Below are 9046 nucleotides of genomic sequence, written 5' to 3' on the forward strand. Positions count from 1 at the left end.
TAATAATAGAAATCTGGAGTTGAGATTAAAACATCACGTTTATTAGGTAGATTAAAATAGAAAAACAAGCAAGACACAGTCTACGCGTTTCGAGCACACAGGCTCAACCATGACATCATAATTAAGAGCCTGTATTCTCGAAACGCGTAAACTGTGTCTATTGCTTGTTTTCTGTTTTAAGCTACCTAATAAACGTGATGTTTTAATCTTAACTCTAGATTTCTAGTATTAAGGTTATGTGCCCACGGGAGTTTGACCTGTGGATATATCCGCAGGTACGGCCGCAGGTTTCCCACAGCTGCTTGCTGGAGTCCGCAGCTATTTTTAGCTGCGGTAGTACAGCGAAATAGCTACGGTAAACCTGCGGACATTCATGCGATTTACCTGCGGACGTCCCGGCTCTATATCCATAGTGGAGAGCCGAGATTTCCGCAGGTAATTCCACAGAAAGAATTGACATGCAATCATGTGCAGCTGTGGGACATCCGCAGCATGTTCCGCAGCCGCACGTATCCGCAGCCGCACGTATCCGCAGCATGGACACAGCACTCTCCATGTCCCATAGGATAACTTGAGGAGTGTCTGTACATGCTTAAACCTGCGGATTTATCTAGAAAATCCACGGATTTTCCGCAGATAAATCTGCAGGTTTAATCTTCCGTGGGCACATAGCCTAAGAGTGCTGGAAAGTTTCCTCTTTTTTTCCGATGATTTCCGATCCATCCGTGGATGTCAGAAGAACGTCAGCTTATCAGATCAGCCAATCTGCAGGGAAAAGTGCGGGCTAGCCCACATCAATGGGAGTGAAAGAACCTAGGACGTCCCAGTACGTTATAGGCCGGAAAAGGGTTAAGAACAGAAAAATTAAAAAAAAAAAGTTTTAAAAAATATGGACAAAATATAACAAAAAAAAAAAGCATAAAAGGTTCAAGTCAAACCCCTTTTGCACCATAAAAAAAGAAAAAACATATACATATGGTATGGCCGCATTCAGAAAAGTCAGATCTATCAAAATAAAAAATAATTAACACAATCTGTAAACATTGAACTAAAAAAAAAGTCAAGATTGTTAAAATTCTGTTTTTTTGGTGGCTGCAATAACACAAAAAATGCTGTAACAAGCGATAAAAACGTCATATCCATTCCAACATGGTATCAGTAAAAACGTTATCTCGCCCCACAATAAAAGGCCATCACACAACTCCATACACCAAAAAAATAGAAGCATTATAGGTCTTGGAAAATGGTGACACAACCCCACAATTTTATTTTTGCAAATTTAGGATTTTTTTGCACCGATAAAATAATTAAAAAAATTGGATGTTTGGTATAGCCGTAACCGTACTGATGAGGAGAATCATATTGTAAAGTCATTTTTATCACAAAATGTACACCATAAAAACAATTCATAAAAAAAAATATTAGAATTGAGGGGGTTTTCTCCATTTGGATTTTTCCCCCATTTTTTCAGCACTCTAAGTGATAAAATGAATGGCGTCATTCAAAAGTACAACTCCTCCCCAGAAAAACGAGCCCTCATGTCTATGTGGAAACAAAACTTAAAAAAAATGTTGTGGTTCCTGGAATAAGAAGAAAAAAAGGCAAAAACGCAAACAGGTTAAACGCCGAGCAGTTGTTGGCTATGTTTTGAATGGTAGAGCCGGAGAAAATCTGCGCCATGTTGTGAATGGCAGCCGGTTACTTATCTTTGCCTTCTCAGAGATGCCTCAGACATTCTCTTTGGAGCGAAGAACATCTACTATTCAGCATTCATTGTATTCATTGTGATTGTGCAGTGGGTGAGCAGACCCCCTGCAAAAGGGAGCATAGTTAACCCGGAAATGTTATTAATAAAAATGTTTTATTTGTATGTGCATGTGCATTGTGTTAGGGCACCCCCTAGTGGCCGGGTGGGACGGCTGTCACCACAGTGGGGAGGAGGAGCCGGCAGAGACAAGGGTGTGAGGAAAAGATTAGATCAAGGGAGCAGTTGTCTCGGGGACAGGAGCGGAGCAGCAGAGCCGGGGCAGAGTGTGGAGCTGAGTGGGCAGAAAGCAAGAAAGAAAGAAGGGAGCTGGAAATCAGGGAAGCCGGTGAGAAAAGGAGCGAGCGGAACCTCATAGTGTGAAGCAGTCCGGTGTGGGTCCGGACTGTGGGTAGCCAGCAGTGGGAGCCGGGCGAAGTGGAGTAGTCAGGCACATCACCACTGGAGGGGACGCAAGGACAGGCTTCCCCCAGCTAAGAAAGCGTCTCAGCACCTTTATGGCTTTGTTCGGGACTTTGTGAGAAGTAGCATCCGGGACAGCAGTGTGTGCACGTCGGGCAGAGTGTGTGAGCAGAACAGCAGGGGACACCGGAGAGAAGGAGGTGGACGTAACCTCAGAGCCTATTCTGCCGGTGTGGGTCCGGTGTATGCTTGGCTGAATAGTGGGTGCCCGAAGGAAGTAGAGTACGGAGGGCATATCCCCACCCGAGGTGACGTTTGGTCAGGGTGTTCCCAGCTCCACAGGAATTGTCATCTGCCAGATTTATTGCTGACCGGATTGCTTTGTCTGGACTTTTAACTGTGAAGAATAAAAGAATGTTTGTTCATCGCATTGTACCCTGCCTGAAGAGTGTTTGTGCGCCGGACAACATCTGCACCACGACCACACTCTGCCCCACCAAGTCAGCTCCTGTCCCCATAGTGACGGTGGAACCAGGGGTAAGCCTGATACCGAGGGCCACGACTACAAGGCCGGAGGCACCCCTGGCACCCCGTTACATGTGGCGTAGTCGGCAGGATCCGGATCGTATGCAAGGGGACCCGCTCCAAGAAGATGGAGACCAAGTGGTGCCAAGGGCCCCTGATCCGGACTCCCAGCGAAGATTTACAGTCCCATGGTGGGAAGAAGAAACAGTGCCTGAGGTGAAGGACCGGGCACAAGATGGCGGCAAGATGGCCGTTGTCTGTGAGGATACAGCAAGCGCGCGCAGAATTGGCGCCAAAAGAAGAGCCTGGGGCTGGCCGGCGCCGAAGAAAAAGGACAGAGTACTCCGCCCAAAGAGGGGAGGCGCCAGCTCCAGGGCATTGAAGACGAAGAAAAGGAAAAAGAAGTACCTCAGCGGAGGAGTCAAGATGATGCGTGGGGCTGGGGGTGGAGTCCGTTTAAAAGCGGGAAACGAAGACCCGCCTCCACTTCCTCCAGCCTCAGCATTGACACCGCCGCCGTTACCAGCAAGATTGTCAGGGGCAGGGACACCTTCACCACCGAGAGGAGCTGCAGCAGCTGCGCCCGTGGAGCCACCCTACGCCCCTGTGTCCTTCCAGAGGATCCGTCGGCAGCCGGGACAATCGCTGGGGGCATACATCCAGGCTCAAGCGGAAGAATGGAAGCGGGCCTGGCCCCCAGAGTAAGTCACCACTGCTGATCTGTTGTTTAAGTCCGGCGCCGTTTAGCCGGCAGAAGTGTCTTTAACGTTGACGGGCCTGTTGCCCTCCAGCAAAGACCGGGAGCGCTCTTGAAGCCTCCGGGCACCTCCAGCAAAGACCGGGAGCGCTCTTGAAGCCTCCGGGCACCTTCAGCAAAGACCGGGAGCGCTGTTGAGCCTCCGGGCGCTATCCAGAGACCGGGAGCGCTGCTGCGCCATCAAGCGCCCCTCAAAAGAAGGAGCGCCGCTGTACTGGTGCCGCTGTTGAGGACTGACACAAAAGGTTTTTATGTGTTTATGTGTTTAAGAGCCTTGCCGGGAGGCTCGGGTTTTAAGAGGGGAGGTATGCAGTGGGTGAGCAGACCCCCTGCAAAAGGGAGCATAGTTAACCCGGAAATGTTATTAATAAAAATGTTTTATTTGTATGTGCATGTGCATTGTGTTAGGGCACCCCCTAGTGGCCGGGTGGGACGGCTGTCACCACAGTGGGGAGGAGGAGCCGGCAGAGACAAGGGTGTGAGGAAAAGATTAGATCAAGGGAGCAGTTGTCTCGGGGACAGGAGCGGAGCAGCAGAGCCGGGGCAGAGTGTGGAGCTGAGTGGGCAGAAAGCAAGAAAGAAAGAAGGGAGCTGGAAATCAGGGAAGCCGGTGAGAAAAGGAGCGAGCGGAACCTCATAGTGTGAAGCAGTCCGGTGTGGGTCCGGACTGTGGGTAGCCAGCAGTGGGAGCCGGGCGAAGTGGAGTAGTCAGGCACATCACCACTGGAGGGGACGCAAGGACAGGCTTCCCCCAGCTAAGAAAGCGTCTCAGCACCTTTATGGCTTTGTTCGGGACTTTGTGAGAAGTAGCATCCGGGACAGCAGTGTGTGCACGTCGGGCAGAGTGTGTGAGCAGAACAGCAGGGGACACCGGAGAGAAGGAGGTGGACGTAACCTCAGAGCCTATTCTGCCGGTGTGGGTCCGGTGTATGCTTGGCTGAATAGTGGGTGCCCGAAGGAAGTAGAGTACGGAGGGCATATCCCCACCCGAGGTGACGTTTGGTCAGGGTGTTCCCAGCTCCACAGGAATTGTCATCTGCCAGATTTATTGCTGACCGGATTGCTTTGTCTGGACTTTTAACTGTGAAGAATAAAAGAATGTTTGTTCATCGCATTGTACCCTGCCTGAAGAGTGTTTGTGCGCCGGACAACATCTGCACCACGACCACACTCTGCCCCACCAAGTCAGCTCCTGTCCCCATAGTGACGGTGGAACCAGGGGTAAGCCTGATACCGAGGGCCACGACTACAAGGCCGGAGGCACCCCTGGCACCCCGTTACAATTGGATGTAAGAAGGAATCGCTGCAGCTCATTGGCTGCGTGTCTGGCTGGAATTTTATGATTTTTTTTTCAGCAGCAGAGTTGTCATGGAAACGGTGCCTCCCAATTTGTACTTCCTGTCAGAACGGGATTAGGAAGGCTAGTTTCACACTTGCGTTGGACGGGATCCGTAGCATTGCGTTGTGTGACGCATGCAACGGATGCGTTGCATATAGTGGCACAACGCAATGCTACGGTCATACAAAATAACGGAAAGCTTTTTTTTTTTCTTTTCTTCTTACAGTCTACCGGCAGCCGACTATTGTGAACGATCAGCTGATCGCTCTTAATAGCCGGCGGCCGAGCGCTCTCACATGCCGATCGCTCAGCTGAGTGCCCTGACATGCCTGCGGCCAAGCGCTCAGCTGGGCGCACAGACATGCCGGCGGCCGAGCGTTCAGCTGGGCGCCCTGACATGCCGGCGGCCGAGCGCTCAGCTGGACGCCCTGACATGCCGGCGGCCGAGCGCTCACCTGGGCGCCCTGACATGCCGGCGGCCGAGCGCTCAGCTGAGTGCCCTGACATGCCGGGGGCCGAGCGCTCAGCTGAGTGCCCTGACATGCCTGCGGCCAAGTGCTTAGCTGGGCGCACAGACATGCCGGCGGCCGAGCGTTCAGCTGGGCGCCCTGACATGCCGGCGGCCGAGCGCTCACCTGGGCGCCCTGACATGCCGGCGGCCGAGCACTCAGCTGAGTGCCCTGACATGCCGGCGGCCGAGCGCTCAGCTGAGTGCCCTGACATGCCGGGGGCCAAGCGCTCAGCTGAGTGCCCTGACATGCCGGCGGCCGAGCGCTCAACGCAATGCTACGGATCATACAAAATAACGGAAAGCTTTTTTTTTTTTTTTTCTTTTCTTATTACAGTTTACCGGCAGCCGACTATTGTGAACGATCAGCTGATCGCTCTTAATAGCCGGCGGCCGAGCGCTCTCACATGCCGGCGGCCGAGCGCTCAGCTGAGTGCCCTGACATGCCGGCGGCCGATCGCTCAGCTGAGTGCCCTGACATGCCTGCGGCCAAGCGCTCAGCTGGGCGCACAGACATGCCGGCGGCCGAGCGTTCAGCTGGGCGCCCTGACATGCCGGCGGCCGAGCGCTCAGCTGAGTGCCCTGACATGCCGGCGGCCGAGCGCTCAGCTGAGTGCCCTGACATGCCGGCGGCCGAGCGCTCAGCTGAACGTTCGGCCACCGAGAAATAAAATAAAGTTTGTGATAAAAAAAAAAAAAAAACATGCGCAGTGAAAAATAAAGGTTTCCGCTGCTCAAAAAAAGTTACATGCAGCGTTCCATCCGCTCGACGCTCACTGACGGTCAGCGTCAAAACAACTGATGCGCTGCGGGGCGGATGCAATTCAAGACCATCCGTTGCTATCCGTAGCTAATAGAAGTCTATGAGAAATATAACGGTTTCCTGTAACGGTTACCGTAATTCCTCAAGGCTGCGGATAGCAACGGATCCCGTCCAACGCAAGTGTGAAACTAGCCTAAGCTGTTCCTATGACTACAGTGCAATGTAGTTGTGCAGCCTTAGGCGGGCTTTGCACGTTGCGACATCGCAAGCCGATGCTGCGATGTCGCACGTGATAGTCCCCGCCCCCGTCGCAGGTACAATATCTTGTGAAAGCTGGCGTAGCGAAAATTATCGCTACGCCGGCTTCACATGCACTCACCTGCCCTGCGACCGTCGCTCTGGCCGGCGACCCGCCTCCTTATTAAGGGGGCGGGTCGTGCGGCATCACTGCGACGTCACACGGCAGGCGGCTAATCGGAGCGGAGGGGCGGAGATGAGTGGGATGTAAACATCCCGCCCACCTCCTTCCTTCCGCATATTCTACGGAAGCCGCGGTGACGCCGGTAGATGTTCCTCGCTCCTGCGGCTTCAGACACAGCGATGTGTGCTGCCGCAGAAGCGAGGAACAACATCGGACCGTCGCGTCAGCGTAATTATGGATTACGCCGACGCTGCACCGATGATACGATTACGACGCTTTTGCGCTCGTTAATCGTATCATCGAGCCTTTACACACTACGATGTCGCATGCGACGCCGGAAGTACGTCATTTTCAATTTGACCCCACCGACATCACACCTGCGATGTCGTAGTGTGCAAAGCCCGCCTTAGGCTTCGGCCTTATTGGGTGATCACATTTGTCCAACAAATTACCTGTACTATGCTTCAGAGCTGCACTCACGATTCTGCTGGCGTCACTGTGTACATACAGTTAGGTCCAGAGATATTTGGACAGTGACTGAATCTTCATGATTTCAGCTCTGCAAGCAACATTTTATATGAAACAACTGCGATGCAATTGAAGTGGAAACTTTCAGGTTTAATTAAAGGGGTTGAACAAAAATATCCTATAAGACGTTTAGGAATTACAACCATTTTTGTACAGTCTCCTCATTTCAGGAGACTCAAATGTAATTGGACAAATTAACTTTACCATAAATTGTTCACTTTTAATACTTTGTAGAGAATCCTTTGCAGCAATGACGGCCTGAAGTCTGGAAGATAAGGACGTCACCATCGCTGGTTTCCTCCTGTGTGAGGATTTGCCGCCTTTACTGCAGTGACTTCAGTTGCTGCTGTTACTTGGTCTTTCTGCCTTATGTTTTGTCTTATGCAGCTCGATGGGGCTGAGATCTGGTGATGACTCGGCCATTGCAGAATATTCCTCTTCTTTGCTTTCGCAGGATGTTTTGGGTCATCGGACGGCGCTTCACAGACAAATGTACAATTCCCCTTGCTGCATTTGGTTGACTCTGAGCAGAAAGTCTCACCCTGTGCACTTCAGAATTCATCCGGCTGCTTCTGTCTTCAGTCACATCATCAATATCCACTAGTGCCCCAGGGCCATTGGGAGCCCTGCATGCCCGGCCATCACACCGTATCCGCCATGTGTTACAGAGGACATGCTGTGGGTCATGACCATGAGCCGTTCCAAGCCTTCTCCAGACTTTCTTTTTCCCATCATTCTGGTACAGGTTGATCTTAGTCTCACCTGTCCTCTTCTGCTTTTCCAGAACTGGGCGACTTCTTTAGATTTTTTTTTTTTGGCAAAATCTAATCTGGCCGTTCTATTTTTAAGACTGATTAATGTTGTGCACCTTGTGGTGAACCCTCGGTATCTGATCTCATGAGGTCTTCTCTTTATGGCAGACTTAGCTACTGGAACACCTACAACCTGGAGAGTCATCTTCACTTGGGTAGATGCTGTGAAGGGATTTTTCTTCTTCATGGAAGGAATTCGGTGATCATCCGCCACGGATGTCTTTTGTGGATGTCTAGGCATTTTTGGGTTACCAACTCACCAGTGCACTTTTTTTTTGCAGAACGTACCAATTTGTTGATTTGACCATTTATTTCTGTCGTCTCAGATGGATTTCTTCTTTTTCTTCAGCCTAATGATGGTCTGTTTCTCTTCTGTTTGAGAGCTCCTTTGACTGCATGTTGTGACTTCAGAGCAACAGCTTCCAAATGTTAATGCCGCACCTGGAATCAGCGCCAGACCTTTTACCTGCTTAGCTGATGATGGATTAGAGGGAATCGCCCATGCAGCCCAGTAATTTCTAAATTTACTCACATTGAGGGTACGGTTCCACTTGCGTTTTTCACAGACGGGTGCAATCCGATAAAACACCGGACTGCACTCGCACCAGTGCAAAACTATGGGGCAGTGTCCATCTGCGATTGATTTCTCATGCCATATTGGCCTGAGAAGTGAATCGACGCACGCTGCATTTGGCAGCGAGTCTCGGCTCACACGCCCCCATAAAAGTGTATGGGAGTGTGTGAAACATCGCATTGCACTCGCATGTCATCCGACCGCAGTGCGATGTATGCAGAGACAAGCAGCGAAGGAGATGGGGAGAAAGTGCTTCCTCCATCTTCTCCGCAGTTGTGACCCGATTGCAAGATCAGATCACAGTCGCATGATCCGCGGCTGACACTCGCAGCAGAGGGTCATTAAGCATATCGCTCCCGTTGCTCTTGCATTGGAAGCTATGCATAAGTAGAACCGTATCCTTAGGATGTGAATACCCTCAAATTAAAGCTGAGAGTCTGCACTTTATGCTCATACTGATTGTATAAATGTATTAATTGTAAAGTGCCGAGGAATATGTTGGCGCTATATAAAATTATATTTTAACTGTTTTCAAAACAGATTAAAGGACAAACCTTGTGTCACTGTCCAAATATCTCTGGCCCTAATTATACTTTACATTATCTATCCGGTACTGATCCGGAGTTATATCTTGTAATATACTCCAGAACTG

This window comes from Anomaloglossus baeobatrachus, chromosome 8 (assembly GCF_048569485.1).
Source record: "Anomaloglossus baeobatrachus isolate aAnoBae1 chromosome 8, aAnoBae1.hap1, whole genome shotgun sequence".
Lineage (NCBI taxonomy): Eukaryota > Metazoa > Chordata > Amphibia > Anura > Aromobatidae > Anomaloglossus > Anomaloglossus baeobatrachus.